Source organism: Camelus dromedarius, chromosome 20 (genome assembly GCF_036321535.1).
Source record: "Camelus dromedarius isolate mCamDro1 chromosome 20, mCamDro1.pat, whole genome shotgun sequence".
NCBI lineage: Eukaryota > Metazoa > Chordata > Mammalia > Artiodactyla > Camelidae > Camelus > Camelus dromedarius.
In genome coordinates, this window is record NC_087455.1 from 29233888 (window position 1) to 29257040 (window position 23153).

The window sequence follows — 23153 nt, forward strand, 5'->3', positions numbered from 1 at the left end:
AAACAAACCTAAAAGCTTGGACCTATTTATTCTACAGAAGGTTGAAAGTTGTAAAGTATCAGGTCAAATCATATAAAACTGGTTTTGTAAGTCAAAAACAGCCAAATATTGGCAATTTCATACTATTTAATCTAATATGTGAAAGGGCTTGGTAAATTCTAGATGTGTCACAAAATGTAATGAAATATCATCCATTATCTGGTGGTAGTTATCAAGGGTGAAGCTTCATATTGGAAGAAATTTAAAAGTCCTCCTGAGCTTTGTCCTGAAACATCTAGCTTCTTATGCCAGCAGAAGTTTACATATCAGTTTACTCTTTATGATCTCCTGTTTCGTATCGTTAAATAATGAATAGATTTGAATAATATTGTGAGAATAACGTAGCACAGCATTGCTGTTCCTTTTAAATAATTTAGGCAGCAGAAAATATTTTCTAAAAATAAGTGTTTTTACTTTTGACTTACTATTGCTTTTTTTATTATGCTTCGGAGGAAGTGAGTTTTCCTAATGCACTCTTTAGGAAACCTTTTGGAAGCATTCTTTTTTAGGTATTTCCCATTTTGTGCCAAAGTATTTTCTATTTTTATGAAATACACAGAGTGTGCTGTCACACCTATTTTCCTGTGGGACTCCACCTTTTGTCTTTCAAAGTTGGGCAAGTCCTTGTCTGTCCTCCTGGATAATTTGGATTTCTGTATACATTTAGATATTTAGATAGATGTTTTTAAATGGTGTTTGTGGCAGAAATTTACTGGCTGTTCATCAAGCTTGTGTCCTCTTCCTCCTGGTCACACAGCTAAATGTATTTCTCAGGCATATGTTTTCAGTCACATGTGGCATCTCACTGGGTTTTGGCCAATGGAATGTGAGTGGAAGTGATGTGCACCACATCCAGACTTGGCCCGTAACTACGCCTTTTACCAGATCCTTGTGCTCTTTCTGTTTCTCTGGTAGCTTTAGAAGCCAGGCATTGAAGTTGGTGGAGCCACAAGACAGAAAGCTCCTGAGACCCTAAGTCATAACCAGTCAGAACTTTGCTTTTGCATCTTTGTAAAGGAGAAATAAGAAAGAAAGAAATCTATTGGATTAAGCCACTGAAATCTGATTACAGCAACTGGTGTTACCTTGACTAATACTATCTTCTTGTGGTCAAATTAGAGAAAGTTCAGATTTTTAGCAGATTGAAACATTGTGTGCAAAGAAAGTAGACTGATGTGGGCTGATGTCAGTGTGTAGAGATCTGTCTAGAGGCATGCCATGTGGCCCTGTCCTTCTATCCAGAGATGAGAGCTGGTGAGAGGTCTGGGAAATGGGGAATAATGTACTTAGAAAGGACAATCCATGATCAATATTTTCCTATTTTCCTATCAAGGTCTTTTTATGTGTGATTCAAGGCAGGAGAATTATGACCAATGACTAGAAATTATGAAAAAACATATGTTAGCTTGTCACAAAGAATTTAAAACAATAAATAGAGTAAATAATAAAATAGAATGTACTGCCTTAGAAGAATATCAATTCCCATTCATTTTAAGAGGCTGGTAATTACCCATCATGGATGCTTTTGGTGGGAAGTAAAATTATAAGACCATTAAGATCTCTTCCCTATCTAAGAGTCTATGAGATTATGAACTACTGTAATGCACTGTTGTCAATATCAACTCCTCACTGGTATCTTCCCAGATAGTTCCTCTCTCCCTCGATTACAGGACTGGGGGAACCATTGCAGGCCATGTTGGTGACAGCCTCATTTGGGTTTGCAATGGCATGGCTTATTATTCTATCAGTGAACTTTTGCTATAGACCCACTGTTGGTTTTGCTTTCGGTTGCAGGTATAAAATCTAGATGTCTATTGCCTTCTATAATGGAAAGTCCATAAGAAGGGCGAGTTCAGGGAAGGTTGATTCAGCCACTCAGAAATGTTATCAGCACTCACATTCTTTCCATTTCTCCATCTGCCATTTGCTGTGTTTGTTCTGCCCTTTGCAGTCCTGTCCTTCAATGTTGGGAGTTAGATGCCAGCAGCAACTGGAGTAATGTGCTTCCTCAGTTATGACTCAAGAACTGATGAGCTGCAGGAAACAGAAGTGGGGCATATGGAGTATGTTAAGGAGAACTAGAAAATGAAGTGGGATAAGTGGAGCATGAGGAAGGAGAAGGAGTTTTGAAAAATAGGGAAAGGAGATTAGGTGTGTGCACTAAACGATTAATAGGGAAGCTTCTTAGGTTTGGGAGCAGAGGCATGAGTGACGTAACGAAAAGGATGTTTAGGAAGTCTGATGTCATCTCATTTTGAATAGATTTGAGCAAGGAGTGGCCATGACTTGAAAAGAGGTTTCCTTTTTGAGGGTCTTTCAGAATTGGAACAGTTAGTGAAAGTCAACTCTCAAATTTTCTGGAATTTTACATGGCAGCTTTAAATTGATCATGAATGAGCATTTACGCCATGGAAATTGGCAAATGGTACAAATCAGGACTTCTGCCTCCAGAAAACCAATTTACTAGTATACTAGTGGTAAATACATCTCATTTTCTTAACTTGCTCTAGGATTATGAGAATCTTATTGCATAAAAAGGGAGAATAAATTCCAAGACCAAAATAATACTACAAAAAGTCCCCATAGAGTTAATTATCAGTTATTGCTTTAAGACAAACAAGCCTAATAATCTATTTCCCTTCTTTCCAAATGAATAGGAGCTGAATGGGAATAAGTTTATTTCATTTGAAATGAATACCTCAAAGAGATTATTCTACCTTGATGCTTTTCAAACTTTAATGTACGTGTTAATTACCTGGGGATCCTGTAAATGCAAATTCAAATTCAGTAGGTCTGGAGAAGTGTCTGAGATTTCAAGTTTCTAGCAAGCTCGAAGGTGTTGCCATTGCTGCCAGTCTAAGGACTTTGGGTAACAAGGCTTCAACCCTTGATTTTTGTAATATGTTGCAGGAGGAAGGGGTGAGGGTGAGACTGCTGTTATACAACAGAAATGCTAAATCAGATGATTCCTTTCTCCTGGTGACATTATGCAGTGGTGACAGGGAACCACCCTTCCCTTGTCTGGCCTTGCTGGGGAAACTGATTAAGTCAGTTAAATGTAAGGAGATTTTCCAGGTACTAGTCAGGGAAAAGACTGTTGGAAGCACTAAAAGTGGTTGACTGAAGCTAGTTACCAAACCAGCAGCAGAATTGGCTTGATTGGCATAAGCTATCTAGGAATGAGGGCAAGCTGAATGAAAAGAGATGTTTATCCTTTTTCTTTTGTGTTCATTTTTTGTTCTGTTGGACAATCAAGATAAACGATGAATGCACGCTTCCAACTTAGTTTGGCAGCATCAGCCACGACACAGCTTTGTCTATGAGACACATTGCTTTGTTTTTAACCTAGAATCATTTTTCAAGGCTGGATGATTACTAAATCACTGACTTCAGTGTCACTGAGAGGATCATCCTGGACTTTTGAGTGGACAGTGTAGGCTACTGCATTGTTTCTTGGAAATAACAAAATGAACGAGCCACCATTTGGTTCTCTGTTTTAATAGTGTTTCTAGAAACTCTCTCTTTGGAGATAATCTGATGTCCCCAGGATTGTAGATTTCTATCCAGGGTCCAAAAATTTCACTAAGATATCTGAGTGAAACACCAACCTTTAACTGCTTTCTGAAATTTTCCTGAGTTTTGTTTTGATAAATATTTCAATATAGTCCAGGCCAGATGATGTTAAGATCAAGCCAGCCTCTGTTTTGTGCCTGGAAATTATGGTAGGGGAAAGAGTTGAGGTGCAGTGGAAAACAGAGGAACTCTTCAGAGTTGCTTGGAAACCCCTTGTAAACTTGAGCTGAAAGTGTAGTTAGCAAATGGAAACTGTAATAGTCAAGCAATACCACAATTAGCCTTTTTGAGTTGCTTCTGTTCTTTTCATTTTTTTATTGAAGTATAGTCAGTTTACAATGTTGTCTCAATTCCTGGTGTACAGTATAATGTTTCAGTCATACATATACATACATCTATTTCTTTTCATATTCTTTTTCACTATAGGTCACTACAAGATACTGAATACAGTTCCCTGTGCTGCACAGTAGAAACTTGTTGTTTATCTAGAGTTGCCCCTAAGGCAGCAGTAGTTCAGTTACCATTAGGCAACTTGGAAACTGACTGTGAGATATGAAAAACCATGGAACTTTAATCCTGGAAGAGACCTCAGAGATGATCTGGCAGGATTTAAGATGAGAAAGTTAAGGCTCAGAGAATTTATGGCTTGCCAGAAATCATCCTACCAGCTGAAGAAAGACCCAAGGCTAGAACTTGGGTACCTTGATATTTTTTATTATACCACAGATTGTTGATTTACTATGTACCAGGTTCTGTGATAAATATTTTACTTTTATTATCTCATTTAATACTCATAAAGACACATAAAAAGTACCATTCATTCATTTATTTATGCCATTCACACTTACTATGACATACCTGCTATGTGTCAGCCACTGTCCTAGATGCAACCAGAATAATTGCTTTCATGTTCTCATGTTCTAGTGGGAGCAGTAGATAGTGATGACATAAACCAACAAATATGATCATTTCAGACAGTGATGAGTGCCGTGGTGAAAATGAAACAGGCTAGTGTAATGGAGGGTGCTTGGGGTGGAAGAGAATGGCTTTAAATTGAAGAGGTGATGTTCGGGCTGAGGCCTAAGTGACAAAGGGAGTGTTTCAGTTAGAGGAAACAGCAAGTGCAAAGCCCCAAGGAGAGAAGGAGAATAGGAATCAAAAATGCAAGGATGGTCAGGCCATATTAATGAAGGTAAAAGTAAAATAAGAACCATGAAGGGTCCTCAAGGCCAAGATAGAGAGTTTGGAAAAGTGAAACGTTTTGGGGAGGGTGTCTAAAAAGCAGGGATGTGGAATGATCCAATTTATGATTATTACTGTTCCTTTTCTAACACTTCCTCATTTTACACATGAGAAGTCAAAGTACACAGAAGTCCTTTGACTTGCCCAAGGTCATTCAGCTAGTAAGTGGCAGAGGTTGGCATCAGTTCTGAATTGAATAGCTCCAGATCCCATGCTGTGCTGTTTCCTTTTTTTCCCCCTGTACTCATATTATCCTCACATTTAAAACAGTTATACTAGTACATTAAATGATTATTTTTACTTTATACTCTTGAATTAATGTTTTCCCCCTGAAAAATGGGTCAGGGCCAGTTTGCTTCACTGTATTCTGCTCTTAAAAGAGAGAAAGAACTCTGATTTTGAAGTTTAAAGGTCTTCTAGCAGTTACTTCAGTAAATCCTGTTCTATCTGGTGTCGCCATTGTTTTGGGGCACTGGCCATGCTAATGCAAACAGAACAGCATGGTAGGTACCAGTGCATCTTGATCTCAATGAAAATGTACAGAAAAATGGAAATGAATCATGTGGGGGCTCTTTAGTGTTCCTTCCTGTGAACCTGGAAGAATTAGCAAACATAGTGATCTGAAGTCTGGCTGATTCCTCTTTCTCTGTCCTCTTGAACAATCCAGTCCAAAAGCCAGTAGATAGGGCTGAGCAAGGGAGGTGTTCATTCAGTCTTCAGGGGTTGGGGCTTGGGAGTGGGCATCATGAGAATAAAGGAAGGATGTGGAGGTGGCTCAGGAAGGATGTTGGAGCCCAAGTTGGGTCACAAGGTTTTGAAGCTGCAGAGGAGTGTAGAGGATGTCTACACCAGGGGCAGAGAGGTCAGTGGCAGCCATGAACAATAGCTGTGAGCACATTAGTGTCCAGATATTGTTTTCTAAATACCATTTTCCTCTAAAAGAAACCAGGGCTTCTTGGAGAACTGGCTGATTCCAGAGCTATGGCAGGGAAAGTACAAGATGAACCTGGAACACCACATTGTGCCAAAAAGTAAGAAGGTACTCAAAGAATGATGGGCATGTCTGAAGAACATAGAAGCTGGTTTAAAAGGTCTCCCCCTGGCCAAATCTGAGATACTTTGAGCATAAAAAAAATGGCAACAGATTGTAATCTAATAAATAAAACAGGAATCAATGACTCCATATTAGCATAAACATACAAACAAATAACTTGAAAGTTTCTTAAGGAACAGGATATTTACATGGTCTCATGGTGCCTTCTTATGAAATACTTAGTGATTGAGACTGGTGGGTCTGCCAGGTTTCTCAGTGAACGTTATCAGTAATGGAACCAAAGCAAAATGATGTGCCACCTGGTGAGCCAGGCAGAGGAGCACAGCGTCACTTCTGGGATGTTCCTGCCAAAGCTGTGCAACCCAGCTCTCACTGTGAGGTTACAGGAGAAAACCTCCAATCAAAGGACCATTCTGTAAAATAACTCTACTGTAACTTAAAAAAAAAAATGCTCAGGTCATGAGAGTGAAGGAATAGATCAGAAGCTGTTGCACATTGAAGGAGACTGAAGAGCTGTGACAATTAAATGCAACCTGTGATTCTGAACTGTCTCCTTTGCTAGAAAACACGTGATTGGGTGAACCTAGATGGGGTCTGAGGCTGGTCTGACAGCAGTGTTTCAGTATTAATTTCCAGATTTTGATGGTTGCATTGCGGTTACAGAATAAATGCACTAGAGCATTTCTGGAGGTGATGGGGCAGAATGCCAGCAGCTTACTCTTAAACGGTTCAAATGTACTGTTTTTTTACAACTTTTCGATATGATCAGAATTGTTTCCAAATAAAAAATTAAAAAAAAATAAATAAAAGCCAACTAGAAGGTCAAAAGACTAATGTCTCTCCTATGCTGTACAGCTGTATTTAAAAGGAAACCTTTTTTTAAAGCATGATGACTCTGAAACCAGACTGCCTGGGTTCAAATTCTAGTTCTGAGTGTCCTTGGGTGAATTATTTATCTTTTCTGGGCCCATTTTCATCTTCTATTTGAGCACATGAGGGATAACAATTTTAAAAGGTTGAAAAGAGATTTTAGTGAGATAATCATGCAAAATCCTACAGTAGGTCCTGGCACATGGTAAACAGTCAACAAATACTAGCTACTATTCTTATCATTCCTTAAGCTGGTAAAACACCTGTGTAATTTATCTTTATCAGTCCTTTAATAGCACAATCCCTCGAAAGAGTTCCAAGAAGGTCCCTCCTTGTACTGAGCTGCTCCCTATGTTCAGGGGTGTCATAACTAAGCCCCAGTTTATAAGACCAACTCTGCTCTAAAAGGAAACACCCGCAAGCCTTCTGAGGTTATGGTGACAGGGTTATAGACTTCCTAAGAGCTGTTGGGGAGGCTCTTGGTCCATCTTTGGCCAACTAGACATACTTGTAAGATTTGGCCAGATAAAAATATGTTGATGGCTAGCACCCATGGCCAAGACTGTGGAGGGTCAAGAATTAATTTCTCTGGGTTTGGAATCCAGAATTGCTCATTGTAATTCCATTTTCAGAACCGCAAAGGCCTTTGGAGATCCTTTGGTCCAACCCTCTCATTTTGTAGGTAAGGGGATGGAGGCCCAGAGAGGTGAAATTTGCCACACATAGGATATACCAGTGGGGTTTGGAGGTATCCTGACACAGAGGTAGAATAGTCTGGGTGATGCTGAGGTCCCAGGACAGAAGGAGGAGAGGGTTTTTGGTAGAGAATTGCACGTCTTTCAGGTGATAGCAGAGGAATTGATTCCAAGTGGGGACCTCTGCTGGGGGCCGAGGGTACCCTGACCTGCTAGGTTCCAGCCTGGAGGAATCTATTCTGACAGCCTAGTGAGGTATCAGCTCTGGAATGTGTTTCTCAGTGAGTCTGTGTAATGTGCCTTGCAGACTGCAGACCAAGTGCTGCCTAATCTTTTGGTTGCCGTCACCGTGTTCCAGCAGGTTCCTGTACATGCAAAGTGTCAGGCCCTTAGCCCGAGCCCCTGAGTGATCTTCCTGATTCAACGGTTGAGTCAGATTCCTCAAGTGCTCTGATCACTTTATGTCCATTCCACAGTTTAGGAGACTCCAACTATTTTTGGTAGGAAAACAAATATCCTCCAGGCTGCCAGTGAGTTTGCCAAGACACATCCTGATTCATCATACAGCCACCAAGATACAAAGCCCTGGAAATAGGGAACTTGCTTTAATATTTCATTTGGCATCAGGATACTAAGCTCATATTAACTGTATTTAGTATTTTAGACTGATTTCACTTGATTTCCTGGGTATTATGCTCTTTGGCTGTGGAGGGCAACTTCTTGTTTATCTTCATCTCTGCTTGGCTTCAGATTAAGGCTTTATGCATTAAAAAAAACCCCAACTTTTCTTTTCACGACCCGTCTCTTTAATAATTTCTTTCCTTTTTCTTTTTTTAACTCACTTGTTATGCTAACATTACTGCTTCTGAATAGAATGTCTACATTTGACTGCATTGTTCATTGTAAAACTTTTTTCCTCGTTTGTTTAATTAGAATTTAGAGCATACGAGAACTAGATCTCTTTCAGTAATGCAAGAATCAAAATTACTTTCATAGATCCCAGTAGGTTAACAATAATGTTTGTGTTTATTTCTGAGGTTCATTAAGGAAGAAACCTTTTCTGTTTTCATTTCTTTTCTTTAGGGGAAAAAGCATTACATTTTTATTTAAATATGGTTTATTCAGAATTTAACTTTTCTCTGATTGCTATTTCTGTATTTTATTAAGCTGCACAATGAACTCTGGGTGAAATGTGTTTTGAAGATGAAATGAAAATGAAGTGTAATTGTTGATGTTACATGATTATATCCTTCCAGCTGGGCATGATGGTGTGGGTTAGGCAGACGTGTTTTCGCTTAAAGCGAATGTTCTTTCAATCATTTTTCTTGTTTAGTCCTGTGAAGTTAAGTAGGGGGCTAGAGAGTTGAACTGTTTGTCCGTATTATTTCTTGGCTGTCATCTAAGTAAACACTGTCTTACAGTCCATAGTAGCAGATATTCTTCCTTCTCTCTGTTTTCTTTCTCTTTTCCCTCCTCCTCACAACATACGTATACATGTATGCATACACATACTTGTATTTCTACAAAATTTCAGGGACACTGCCTTTGTGTACGTTTGCTGCAGCAGCTGTAGCTTAAGGACAGTTGAGGGTTAGTGATTTTTGTGACTTGAACAGTCTCACTCTGATTAAGGTGTCTCTTTCTAACAGCTATGTTTGGATAAATTCTTCAAGAAACTGGTTTGAGTTGGTTAATTTAAACATCGCCATTTGACTCACAGTCTAAAACATGTCACCTTTCCATGCTTGGCATGCAACCAGCCTGAGATTTTCCTATGTTTTGGTTGCAGAAGATGGGAAAAACCATGACCAGGCAGAGCCCTAGCCAGAAAGAGCCTCTCTGGGGTTAGACGATGTTCCATTAGCATCTGTGGTTTATCCATTGTATCAGTTGTGGGTGTCTGGGGGGCACTTTTAAATTGTAATGTAATTTTAAACTTATTGAAAAATTTCTAGTACAAATAGTTCTAATTCCATTACCTAGATTCTACATATGTTTTCATTTGGGCTTCTCTGTTCTCTCATTCTCTTTCTCCCCACCTTCCCGCACCCCGTGTGTGTGTGTGTGTGTGTGTGTATGTGTGTGTGTGTGTGTGTGTGTTTCTCTAAACTACTTGACAATAACTTGGAGACATCACACCCATTACCCTTAAATACCCGAGTGCATATTTTCTGAGATCAAGCACATTCTCTTTCATAACCACATTACAAAACTAGGAAATTTAACATTAATACTGGATTACTATCTAATCCACAGTCCAAATACACATTTTGTCAGTTGTCCCAGTATCTTCTCCAACTATTTTTAAAACCAATTGTGTTTTAAAACACAGGCTTTTGACTTTGCTTCCCCTGTGTTTGGCCATTTCCCCACTCATGATCACATTTCATTGAACTGAAACTATACTGAGAATTGTTTGGTTGCTAAAGCACTGCTTCATGTTTTACTGGAAGTTTTTTAAGTTTGTGAGCCCAGGTTTCATAAGGGCAGAGCCTGTTGTGTTGCTAAACTTTGTATCTTCCAGAGCCCTTACCTCACTGTGTGTATCAGCTAAATGAACAAATGGATCAAAGCCCGGTTTTAGACCTCAGCTTTCTAAGTATTAATCACTGTCACCACTTTTTCTCCCGTCAGGGTCCCTCCTTGTGCTTCAGCTTACCTCTTGTTCTGTGTGGCCTCTTACGTAGCCCCAGGATGTCTAAACTTTTTGTGTGGTTCTTTGTTCTTACGTTCACCTTCTCCACAAAAGGGAGTAGGTTGGGGTCCACGGAAATCACCTCCTTTCTGTTTCCCCGCAACCATATCTTCCTTCCCATTAAAAACATAAAACTAGGTCTAGGGACTTTATTGTCCCATCTCTAAATTCCCATTTAATCACCCATTGAGGCATTTGGTGATACCTTTTCTTTGAAGTTTTTCTTCTCTCTCATGGCATTTACTGCTTCTGCCAGTTAGTCACTTGGCAAAAGACAGCAGTAATTTGGAAGAGGACAGAGGGAGCTGCAGGGTGGATGAAAGGTCTCTGGGCTCAGAGTCACATGATTGGAGCCAAGTCCTGGCTCCTTTACTGGCTGTTGCATGACCTTGGAATATGGATCCAAGCTTCATTTTGCAGATTTAAAGACCTGAGGCTCAGAGAGGATCAAGGACTTGAGCGAAGTTGTAGATAGACTATTTCAGGGACAAGACTCCTTGTTCTAGATCTGCCACTCACTGGAGCTATGGTTAACTAACCTTCCTGGGATGATAATTTATGAAAACATGAATTGTTACTCTAGAACCATGCCTGGCACATCGTCAGGGATCAGTGTTTAGATGTGTAGTGATGATGACGGGTCTGATTTCTTTATCACCTTCAGCAAAGTTCTGGTCCTCTAGTCTACTCGCACTGCCGGGAGCGGCAGGCAGGTTTCGTTTCAGGTGCTGATGGGATCACATTGTGGACCCTGCCTGGAGCTCTACGGGAGGAGAAATCTGGCCCCAGTTCTCTCTTCTCTCCCTCTGTCCTCTCTTCTTCTCCTTTCATATCGAGATCACTGTTGATGGTTAGTGCAGAACAGCTTAGCCATCCTTTACACCGAAGGAGGAAGATGATTGTTCCTTCCCTAAGTGAGACTGTTTTCCTCTGATACGAGGGAGAGGGAGAGAGAATGACTGAGGGAAAGGGGGAGGTGAGAGGGATGGGTCGAGAAGGAAAAGAAAAGCAGATGGCAGACAAGCCAGGAGAGGTCAAAGGAAATGAGGAGGGCCTCAGGGATGGGGATATTTCTGGTTTCCACGTGGCATGACCCATCTGGGCAATTGAGAAGGGGTTCACTCATCTAGGAATTTTTAAGCTGGAAAATGTTCTGGTCTGAACAAAGTGTTGTGTTATTCCATCAACTTCAATTAGTAATAATTCACTGAGTACCTGTGATGGCCAAGCCATCATTCTAATTGTTGCAAATATAAATGAATACAAGCCAGGCCCCCTGCCCATGTCTCTGGGTGCCCGGAGCTGCTTCTGCCATAGGCCCCACTGTGCCCTATAATTCACTTCAAACAGAGTTGTCCCCACATGGATTGCTTAGTCCGTGTCTGCCATGGCTGTGAGCCCCATGAAGGCCAGAGTCTGTGTCAGTCTTTCTCACCATGTGTCTACAGAGTTGTGATGCGATTCTGACACAACCTGGAGTTAAGACTCCCCTCACTTCGTATACTAGCCACCAGCTCTGGGGTTCCCAGGCTACCTGCACTTTTGACCAACTGGCTGCAAATTCAGGGCTTTCCACTGTGCCCTGAGCTTCAGTAATTTGCTAGAATGAGTCATGGGACTCAGGAAGGCACCATATTTATGATCACAGTTTTATTGTTAAGGACACAAAGCAGGAAAAGCCCAGTGAAGCAATGCACAGGGAAAGGTCTGGGAGGTTTCCGAAAACAAGGCTTCCTTGTCCCCAGGATGCATCACCCTCTCAGCACATCAGTGTGTGTCACAACCAGGAGACTCCGCTGAGCTTTGGTGGCCAGAGTTTTTATTGGTGTTTTGTTATGCAAGCGTGATTGATTGAATTATTAGTCATGTGAACAAACTCTGTCTCCAACCTCCGTCCCCGCCCTGGAGGTCAGGTTAATTTTGCATGGCTCAACATCCCAACCCTCTGATCACATGGTTGGTCTTTCCAGCCCGGCCAACCCCATCCTGAAACCACCTAAGGGCTCACCATGAGCCACCTGGTCAGCATAAACTCATGCATGGTTTGAGAAGCCATCAAAGTGACAAAGATACTCCTATCACTTGGGAACTTCCAAGCTTTGAGAGGCTCCCTCCTAGCAATGAGGGACAAAGGCCAAATTCTTTATTATAGAGTGGGAGTGCTCAAGAAAGCTTTGTTTATTCTAAAGGAAAAAATAAAATGAGTTAATAAACAAAATGCTATGCCTGAAGGTGACCACTTTGTGTTCACACTGGCATCTGAGTGAGCTGAGATAAACAGAGGGTTTTGACAGGCAAAATGTGGACAGGGGACAGGGAAAGAGAGGGTGGGAGGGAGGACAGTAAGTTCCCAGGGTGGGAAAGCTCAGTGCATGTTTTCAGGGAACAGGGGTTGGAAGCACAATGAGTAGCTCCAAACATGTGGCTGCTCTGGCCCATTAAAAAAAAAATTGTATATATTTAAGGGGTACAACATGATTATTTGATATGCATATACATAGTGAAGCAATTACTGCAGTCAGCCTAATTAACATATCTCCTCACATAGTGACCATTTTTTGTGTATGATGCGTGGATCTGAAATCTACTTTATTAGCGAATTTCCAGTATTCAGCAGTGTTAACTATTATCATCACACTGTACATTAGGTCTCCAGATATATTTGTCTTATATTACCACAACCTTGCCCTCTTTGACCAGCATCTCCCCACTTTCCCCAGCTCCTGCCCCGGAAACTACCTTCTACTCTCTGCTTTAATGTATTTGACTTTAGAAGATTCCACGTATAAATGAAGTCATGCAGTGTTTTTCTTTCTGTAGACACAGAAAGTGCTTATTTCACTTAGTATAATGTCCTCCAGGTCCATTCATTTTGTTATTCCATTATCTATATACCACAATATCTTGATCTATTCATCCACTGATGGACACTGCGGTTATTTCCGCATCTTGGCTATGGTGAATCATGCTTGAACATTTTGTGAACATACTGTGAGTAATGCAGTGAACATGGGAGTACAGAACTCTCTTCAAGGTACTGATCTGAGTTCTTTTGAGTATACACCCAGGAGAGGGATTGCTAAATCATAGGGTAGTTCTACTTTTTGGTTTCCTTTCAAAAATATTATGTAGATATTTTTTCTTTTTCCTGTTTTAGCTCTATAGATGGATGGTCTCTTCACTCATGGTTATCAGACACAAGAATTTTAAATGGAACTGTAGCACTGTATCAGATGGGAGAGCACTCATGGAAGAAATACAAAAGGCTTCCACTAGGGCTTTTTTTTAAATTGTGTCTTCCTCTAAGCAAAGTTACTTCATATTGTTGATTATGTGATACTCAGTTTTGAAACTCAGAAGTTTCGGTTACACATAAACGTTGATGATGTGAAACTAAGTCTCAAACAAAAGCTAAGTGTGAAGCAATGCAATGAAATCCTGCTTTTATCTAGATCGATAAATGCAAGTATCTTACCCACAGGTGGGCACGGGGGCCTGGGGTTGTGCTGCACAGCACTGAACTAAAAGCCACGGTTCATTTTCTCAGTCTCGTCAGTTGAGGCAGCTCATTCTTCCTTCATTCTATTTAAAAAAAAAAAACAAACACTTTATGGAGGTATGATAGACATACAAAAGCTGTGCATATTTAACATATTCAACTTGATGAACTTAGTGTGGATATTTTTCCAACACAGCTTTAGTGAGGGCATGATTTGATTTCCTATTTTTTTAAATCTATCAATAATTACTTTATTTTTTTAATTGAAGTATAGTCAGTTTACAATGTTGTGTTGATTTCTGGTGTACAGCATAATAGTTCAGCCGTGTGTGTGTATATATATATATATATATATATTCTTTTTCATTATGGGTTACTACAAGATATTGAATATAGTTCCCCTTGCTATATGGTATAAACATGTTTTTTATCTACTTTATATATAGTAGTTAGTATCTGCAAATCTTGAACTCCTAATTTTTCCTTCCCACCCCCTTCCTCCACTGGTAACCATAAGTTTGTTTTCTGTTTGTGAGTCTGTTTCTGTTTTGTAAATAAGTTCATTTCACTTTTTTTTTAATTCCACATATAAGTGATATCATATGGTATATATATTTTTTCTTTTTCTGGCTTACTTCATTTAGAATGACAGTCTTCAGGTCCATCCATGTTGCTGCAAATGGCATTATTTTATCCTTTTTTATGACTGAGTAGTATTCCATTATATCAATATATCACAACTTCTTTGTCTAGTAATTTGTTGATCGACATTTAGGTTGCTTCCATGTCTTGGCTGTTGTGAATAGTGCTACTATGAACATTGGGGTGCATGTATCTTTTTGAATTAAAGTTCCCTCTGGATATATGCCCAGGAATGGGATTTCTGGATCATATGATAAGTCTATTTTTAGTTTTTTGAGGAATTTCCATACTGTTTTCCATAGTGGCTGCACCAAACTACATTTCCACCAGCAGTGTAGGAGGGTTCCGTTTTCTCTACACCCTCTCCAGAATTTATCATTGATTTCCTTTTAATAACAGCTCTTTACCCTTCCCTTATGTTTTAGTCCATATGTCAGCTGACCCTTCTCTCTTTCTCTGGTCTTCTCCAAAATCCCACCTCCACAATCTGTAGCAACATGAGAGCAATGCAGGGTGGACAGAAAAGGCAGAACAGGTTGGTGTTGGGCAGGGAGCCTTGGAGAGTCTAGAGCTGGAACATTATTTGCTAGTTGTGTGACCTTGTACAAGCTGCTCACCCGCCTTTCTTCATTGGTGAAGTGGGTATAATAATAGTACCTACCTGATAGCTTTGTTTTGTGAATTGAACAAGCTTATATAGGTAAAATCACAACAGTGCCTGGCTATGTGATGCATCGTTATCTGGTATCATCATTACTTACCATTTCAAAGAGGAGAAGGAGGGAAAAGTTTAAATGCTTTCATTTGAAATCATCTGGCTGTGCTCTCAAGCCTTGCTTCTCCACCTTGCAGCTGCCGGGTTACCGCTCCATTTTTTTCCCTTCCCGCACTCAGCCTTCCTATTCCCTGCCTTCCCTTCTCAGATTGTCCCTCCCTGAGCCTCTCAATCCTTTACTCCAAGCCTGTAGACCCCCATTCTCTGCTGAACCCTGTCCTGTTGAATGCCAAAGCTTTATGCTGAGAATGGAGATGTTGCTTGCATTTGTTTACGTTCTTTTTGCTATATACCTTTTATGGATTGGATGTCTGGCTAACCTGCCCCTTAATGTGACTCTAAGCGTGAGGGAGAGAAGGGAATGGAAGGAGACAGGCAGCCAAAAGCCAATGGAATCAGATGATGGACAGACTGGAGTAGACAGTACTTAAATCCAGTGGCAGGAGGGAGCCATTGAAGGTGTCTGACCAGAAGCACAGGCACAAGGCAAGTGTCTAACAGATGGTCTTCCAGGTGTGATTATTCCAAGACTCTCTACATCAAAACAGAAGGTAAACCAGCCACAATGCTAAAAGACAAAGCTGGCTGTGCCCTCTAAAACCCACATAGTCACTTCATAAAAAGCACCACAAACTGAGTTACCTTCTTCCTATCTCATCGAATACAGTGTGAGTTTTTCTAGTGCCTGTCATGAACAGAGGTCTGGACCAAGCTCTGTTTCTCTGCATGAGGGGTGTTTTTATATGGTTTTTATTGCAGGAACTCCTTGAGGTCTCTGTTCCTTCATTTCCAAACAGCAAGATTTCTTCAGCTCTTGAAGAGGGCGGAGTGATAGCTGCCCTGACATCTTTGTTTCATAAATCATTTTGTGCAATGCAGATCTTTGGCTTTCAGTCTCTCTCCAAATTGGAGAAAAGAGAGAGGCTGTCAGAGATGGCTGGATTAAGGCAGGGCTCCTGATAGCCATCAGCTGACCCTTAGTTTACATCATGAAAACTTCAGAGGGTCTGTGGCCACCGTGTGCTTTTTATGGTGTTCTTTAACTTGGGGAGAGAGCCAGCAGTCGGATACTCCCAGATTGAGGACCTTGTCACCATCGGTGGCTATTCTTCACCTGGTGGCAGATGAAGTGGGTGACAGATGGGTGGCTGCTGCCCTACATCTACCTCAGGTTAGAAGAGATGCTGTCATTCTTCCAAATGCGAATGTGTGATTGTCCTGACAGCTCCCGTCCACTTAGTGAGAAATCAGTGTCCTGGGCCAGCAGGGGAAGGGTTCCTGAAAGAAACCCAGGCTCATTAGAGAGATACCAGCATGTGCAGCCACCCAAACTCCTCAAAAATTGTGGGGATGGAGGAGAGAGAGAAGACAGAAGGGAAACTGGGAAAGAGAAGGTGTGATTTCTAAAAAGAAGAGCCTTGCTGTTGCCTCCTGACGGCAGACACGTCTGCCCGGCTAGCAGGTGGCAACCCCACATGGAGAGCTGGTCTCTTATCTTGACAAGGTGGAGAGCTCTTTGCTCCCTTAGTACCCTGGAAGAACCTAGCCCCAGGAGACCTCTTGGTGCCATCCACGTTTACATATCTGTCGGCAACACAACACGTGAGCCCAGCATCTCCCCGGCTTCCTTCTGGCCTTTCCTGAGCCTGGGTATGTGAGTGTTAAGCTCTGCCTTCAGCCTCTTTGTGCTTTTGGACCTGATGAAGAGCCTCCATTGCAAGCCCACTGATAGCAAGTGTGCTCTGCTGCTGTGATCAGAGACACTCCGGGGGTGCCCAGGGTGTCACTAGGAACATTTCTCCCGGAACGAGGGCTGAAGTGTGTCTAATTGGCATTGCTTGCGTGGCCTTGCCTGGTACCTGCAGCCAGGGAACCAGCAGGTGAGAGGAAGTGAGGCTCTGCCAGCCCAGACCCTGTGGAAGATGAGGTCACGGGGCGAGGGAGATGCTGGACTTAGAAGGAGATGCCAGAGCTCGGCAAAAGAGAGGCAGTGGGTGAGCCTGATCAATTTTGAGCTGGTCTGGTGTGAGGAGAGCACAGGGAGCATAAGAGATGAGCCCGTGAAGATGTGAGCTGCTTAGTGGTTTCATTGTACAGAGACCCAGAGTCCCGAGGATCTTACATTTGCATTCTTTGCATGGACAAGATTTGACACTCCCAGCTGCCTCGGAAGTAGAGGACGGTGCGGGCAGCTGTCTGGGGCTTTCTCCCAGGTCCCTGCAGCCGCCAGTTCCCACTTCCTCCTGCCTGGCATCTTCCAGAGACACTAAGAAGTGCTTGGATCTCACACTGCCCTCTGAGGAACTTGAGGAACTTGCTCCTTTTTGCTGAAATGACAAAAAAAAAATTCTGGGTAGCTGGAATAGAACCAAGGGCTTCAAACCATACACAAACCAAATTACCCTTCTCTTCTCTCCAGTTTTCTCACGCTTGGCTTCGGCACCCTGACTTGGGAGAACCAGGGGCTCAGCGTGGAGGGGACTGACCACTTGGTTCCTCCCAGCAGGTGAAGCTGACCGACAGCTCTGCGATGTCCCTGGGCCCCCCGATAGCGGGATGGTTGGAACAAATATCCCCCGGGGAACTTAACATTGGAAGAGACCAAGGAAACTAGTCAGGGGAGCTAAGCGAGAAGAAACCAAGGAGAATAAAGTCAGGGAAGTGACTTAAGATCATTCATTTATTTGTTCAAGAAGTATTTGCTGAGCACTAGGCACTGGCAGGCATGTTAAAATCTGAGACGAGTAAAGTGTTCTGGAGTCACCAGCTCCAGCATGCTCTGGCCATGCCTAGCTTCGGGCACAGGAGCCTTTTCAAACCCAGATGCCTCCATATCCAGCTGGAAACATCATCGGAGCCCCACGGAAGTGGGGGTTTGGGGTCTGTGCCCAGTCTTTTGCCCTGAGTCCAGCCTCCCTCCATCCACAGACGCCCTCCCACCTGTCCATGGAGCGTGGTCTCCCATCTGAGTCCTTGCACATTTACCCACTCCTTACGTGCTCTGGCCTAAGATTGCTGAGGATACTCCAGTCACCTGTGTCAACATTCTGCCTAGAAACCTCCTTGCTCCAGGCTTTGAGTTCATTAGATATTTTTTCTATCTTCCAAGTCACTTTAGGTAACAATTGTACCAAGTATTTTGTCATTACAAAACATGGGGCACCATTTTTCCAACTCCTATAATATTACCCTTATCATTTTTAGCTCTCAAAATATATACATTGCAATTTATAAAAACATGTGTTGCAATATGTAAAATATATATACATATATATTGCAGTATATAAAATATACATTGCAAGATATGAAATATATGTATATTACAGCATATAAAATGTGTATATCTCACCCCCTGTGACCTGTTCCCAAAGCCAGTACCACATACTTCAGTTTTATTACAGCAGCATCTATTTGTACGGACCTATTACCAGCTCAGCCAGCTACGCTGAGGAACAGATAACCACGGCAACAAGCTCTGTTTCTAGATCGTGTGGCTGCCAGTCAGCTGGGCTGGGCTGGGCTGGGCTGGGATCCAGCCTGTGCACCTAGATCAGCTCTGTTCCATTCCACGTTTCTCATTCTTCTTGGACCAGCAGGTTCCTGGGGGCACAGGCTTCTCACAGCCACGTCAGAACTGTGGCAGAGACAAGTGGAAACACACAGTGTCTTTTAAGGCCTCAGCTCAGAACTTGTTCACTGTCACTTCTGCCCACAGTCCATTGGCCAAACACAACATCAGTGAGGCAGAGATGCGTGCCCTCTTTCTAGTGGTAGCAACTGCAAAACCACGTGGCAGAGGGAGGGACGAAGAATCAAGGAAATAGTGAGATCTGCTCTAGCTCTCCTGCTGCACAGGAGGGACGTCTACACATCTGACAGTCTTTTAAGGGGACTTTCAGTGAATCCTCTTGCTATTAGCCCCAGCATGAACCCCTTCCTGCAGAAACCCCTGGTCCTGCCAATTCCTGAGCCATTGGGGGTCATGTGATGTGCTTCTGGTTGCTTCTTGTTTTTCCCCCTACTGCCTTAGGATTCACATTTTCAGGTTTGTTAAGTCAGCTACCGCTTGCCCATCTGCTTCCTGGCTTCCAGAATTTCTTTGTTTTTGTCTCTTTTCACATCTCTTTGTCCTTGTAGGTTTATGTCTGTAATAAAATCCTTTTACTGCCGTTTCGACAGGGTTCGGGGAGAGAGTAAGGCTAAATGCATGTTTTCAATCCATCATCATTGCCACCTGGCTTCTTCTTGACACCTTAATGATCAGCCTTCATTCCCTCTCCAGCTACTCTGGCTTTAATGACGTGCCGCTCAGAGCCCTTTGTTGCCCGGAGACAGCCAAGTAGCAGAACTTTGATGAAATGCCTGATGGGGTGGTGACTCACTTCTCAGTCTGGCTCGTTGTTGGAACACAGTGTCGGTTGCAGAATAACCCTTTCTGACTGAATGTTGTGTCCATAAACACAAATACTTTTTAAAAAATTGTCTACCTCTTTAGTGTCCTTAACTATATAACATCATTATTTTTTATCTGAATCTGAGGCATGAGAATCATTGAGTTGACCACACACACACATGCATAACACATAATAAGAAGCTGGACTTTCTTATACCAAGATGAAATGCAAAAGAATACAAATACCAGACCTGTCTGGAACTCAGTTTCCCCACCTGTAAAATGGGGCCAGCCACCCTGCTCTGCTGGCCGCACAGGACTCTTGAGAGGCTCTGAGGGGAACAGTGAATCCCTGTAGAGGGGACAGGTTCTGGCAGGTGGTGTCACAGCTTACCGCCTTCATTCTTCTTCTGACTGCCTTCATCCTTTTCATTGGAAATAATGGGGGTGGAAAAGATCCTCTATAACTCATAGTTTGATCAGCTCTTTCATATTTTCCAAATGCTGGTTGACCACTAGAGCTTCCCATCTGACGGATGGGAAGACTGACAGGAGTGCTGCAGTGACAGTAACACTTACATCCTAAATTGTTTGACCCACAGCCTCTCTAACAGCACTGGGTGTGTGCAGCAGAAAAAGTTATTACAGGTCAGAATCATCTGGAAACCAAATGGAGATATTTTGGAGTGCTGTTGGGACAGGGGCCTTCGAATGCATTTCCAAGCAAGGGGAGAAAGGAGACTGATCCGTGACAATTAGTGATCCCTGAGTCAGACAACTGGGTGCCAGCCCTGATTCTGCTTCTTTCATTATGACCTTGGGCAATTTTCTTGATTTTTTAGATGAGAAAAATAGTCTCCTTGCTTATAGAGTTGTTGGAACAATGAAAGGAGACAATGAAAGCTCGTTGTTGAATAGAAGTTCTATTCAAATGCAAGTTTTATTGGGGGATAGTTATGAACATAAGTAGTTTATACAAGGTGGGTAGGTAAAAGAAATCCATTTTTATGTACCTTCCATTACTTGGAACACGTTAGTCCTAGCCAGCTGAGTGAACTCTGCAGATTGTTCACTGTAAGGCACAGTTAATGAGAACACCTGGTGGGCACTGGTAAACGCCATGCCCTGCTCTAAGCACTTAATACATAGCAAATCATCTAACCCTCAGATCAACCCTATAAAGTGGATTCTGTAGGTAGTATTATCACCATTTTAAAATAGGAGAAATGGAAGCCCAGAGAAGTTAAGTTGCTGAAGATCATGTCATTTACTAGTGGAGCCAGGACCTGCCCCCAGGCAGCCTGGCTCCAGAGTCGGCAGGGTGGGCTGCATGGCGCTCGGTGGGGAGTGGCCTCCAGGCACACTTCCTACTCGCTCTAGCCATTCCTTTCTGGGCTCTTCTTCCTCTGGTGGCCACTAAACGTTCTCAGGGTTCTCTCTTAGGCTCTATTTTTATCTCACTTACTACCCTCTCCCTGAACAGTCACTATGTATCCATGGCTTTAATTTCCATCTGTCTGCTAAAGACTTCCATTCTGTGTCCAACCAGACCTCTCTAAACATCTTCCCTTAATAGTCTCCTTGTCTTCAGTTTTGCAGTCCTCCAGCACTTAACTCACATTACAGTTGATATGATCTTTCTAAAACATAATCATATATTTTCCAGCTTAGAACTCTTCAAAGGACTCCTGATGATCACAAGATAAAGGCCAGCATTCTTAACTTGGTTTCCAAGATTGATTGTTACCTGGTCAGGTCCTACAGTTTCAGCCTCAGTTCCATCTCTTTTTTTCTTATGTCATTTTCTATAGCCATAGTGAAGGTCTTTCAGCATCTCTGCCCACCTCGTGTGCACCTCAGTGCCTTTGCACCTCAGTGCTTTTGCACAGCCTCCGTTCTTCTACACTTTTCTGTCCAGCTCCTTTTCATTCTTCAGGTATTAAACTGAGAATGTTGTCTGGGAAGCCTTCTTTGACTTTACTAGTCTTTTTAAAATGCCTTATACATATATCCTACCTAATGCTTGCAGCAATGTATTGCTATTGTTTGTTTAATTGTCTGTCTCTCTGCCTATACTAGATATCTCTTAAGGGCAAGGACCATGTAGGTCTAGCTCATAAACTGCATCCCCTGAGACCAGCATGATCACTGGCACATAATGGGAACTCAGTAACTATTTATTAAATATTAAGTGAATATTGTATAAAGCATCATAGGTTACAAATTGCCCCATTCCCAAAATAAGACCCCTCCAGAATTCAATGCTCTTTTGTCCTTAATGGATCACCGTGTAAGAAGGTAAACTGGAGATATATCTTTGCTACTAGTATTCAAGACATTGGGGAATAAATGAAAATGAAAAGAAGACTTTGATCCTCTCTTTTCCAGAAATTCTGATGCCCTATTACCTCGGTCACTCGTACCTCTAGGCGGGTGTGGATCAGAGGTGCTGAGGAGACAACAGTGGATGAGGTAGGAGGGGTTATAGAGGGTGTTTCTAAGTGCTTTGTGCCCTTAGAAAAAGGAGAATGAACCTTTTTTCCAAACTGAACGAAGGAAGTGGCTGCCATACCCTTTGGCCTCTGTTCACACCTCTTCAAACAGTAAAATTGTTGCCTCCTCGGAGACAGGTTCTCTGGAGATGGGCAGCTTTGCAAGCAGGGATTGAAGGCAGTGGACTAACCTTGGCCATCATAGAACTTGTCCTCCACATCAAAACCCACCAGCATCTGTTTTCAGCGGCAGCAGTAGATGCACTGATGGAGGTGCCGGCTTCATGGTGTCAGCTCGGGCATTTTTACGTAAACGTGCTTAGCTCACGTTCTTCTCCACAGTCCCTGCGCTTTAGTTTCCTTTTTATCAACCTCTTCATCCACACGGGGATAGTTTGGTCGACCACCCACAGTGGCCAGGGGCCAGCAGTGGCTGCTGCCGTCATTACAGAGTTGACGTTCTCAGTGAGATCTCTGTTACTCTGTTAACTTCTTCTCATGTTCCTTTGAATCACTTGTCATGGCTTGTAATTATACACTTATTTATGTGACTCTTTGTTTGCAATCTGCTCTGTTCCCTGCTTTAACCCCTGCCTCGCCCACCCTCCACCATTGTAAGGTTCATGAGGACAAAGACTGTCTGTTCTGTTTGCCACTTGATTCCCAGAGCCTAGCGTGATGCCTGGCACATAGTAAAGGCTCAGATGCTCGTGTAGAACATCTCTGGCTGAGTGAACGTCACAATAGGAAGGCTCGTGGGCAACTCCCTGGATCACTGAGGCTCTCCAGAGAGTCCCGCTCAGCTGACCTCGGGTGGAAAGGTTTCCCGTCAGAGGAGTGAGGAAGGGTAGGAAGGCCTCTCAGCAGACCTCACGCTGAGCATGGACCTCGCCCTGATGGTCCCACAGGCATTTCACTTGTTGTGTCTCAGTTGTTCCCACACCTCAGCCCCCACTGAAAGAAAAGGCTCCAAGCCTGGGATTTGAAAGAAAATTTAACGAAGGGATTGTTTATAGAGGTGTGGGCAGGACGGGGGAACCAGCAGGCTGCTGGAGCACCCCAGGCCCAGCTCACTCTGGGGCCTGAAGGTGACTGCTGGAGCTGGCGAGCCCTGGCGGCGTGGAAATGGGCAGGGGAGTGCTTGCGGAGGGATGCAGGCACTGTCAGAAGCACAGTGTGAGGCA

The 23153-nt window shown here is 42.7% G+C and overlaps 1 protein-coding gene across 6 annotated transcripts in view; it reads left to right on the top strand.

The window, feature by feature from the left end:
• The window catches only part of NCALD (neurocalcin delta), a 364376-nt gene that overhangs the window by 147643 nt on the left and 193580 nt on the right, over positions 1–23153 (top strand). Inside the window, exon 1 of one of the 6 annotated variants that reach the window (XM_064476920.1) lies at positions 21866–21949. The exons of the other annotated variants lie outside the window; for them this stretch is intronic. The gene's annotated coding sequence lies outside the window, so the exon portion shown is untranslated. Of the gene's footprint in view, positions 1–21865; positions 21950–23153 lie in introns of those variants that run through there. 6 annotated transcript variants of the gene reach the window in all.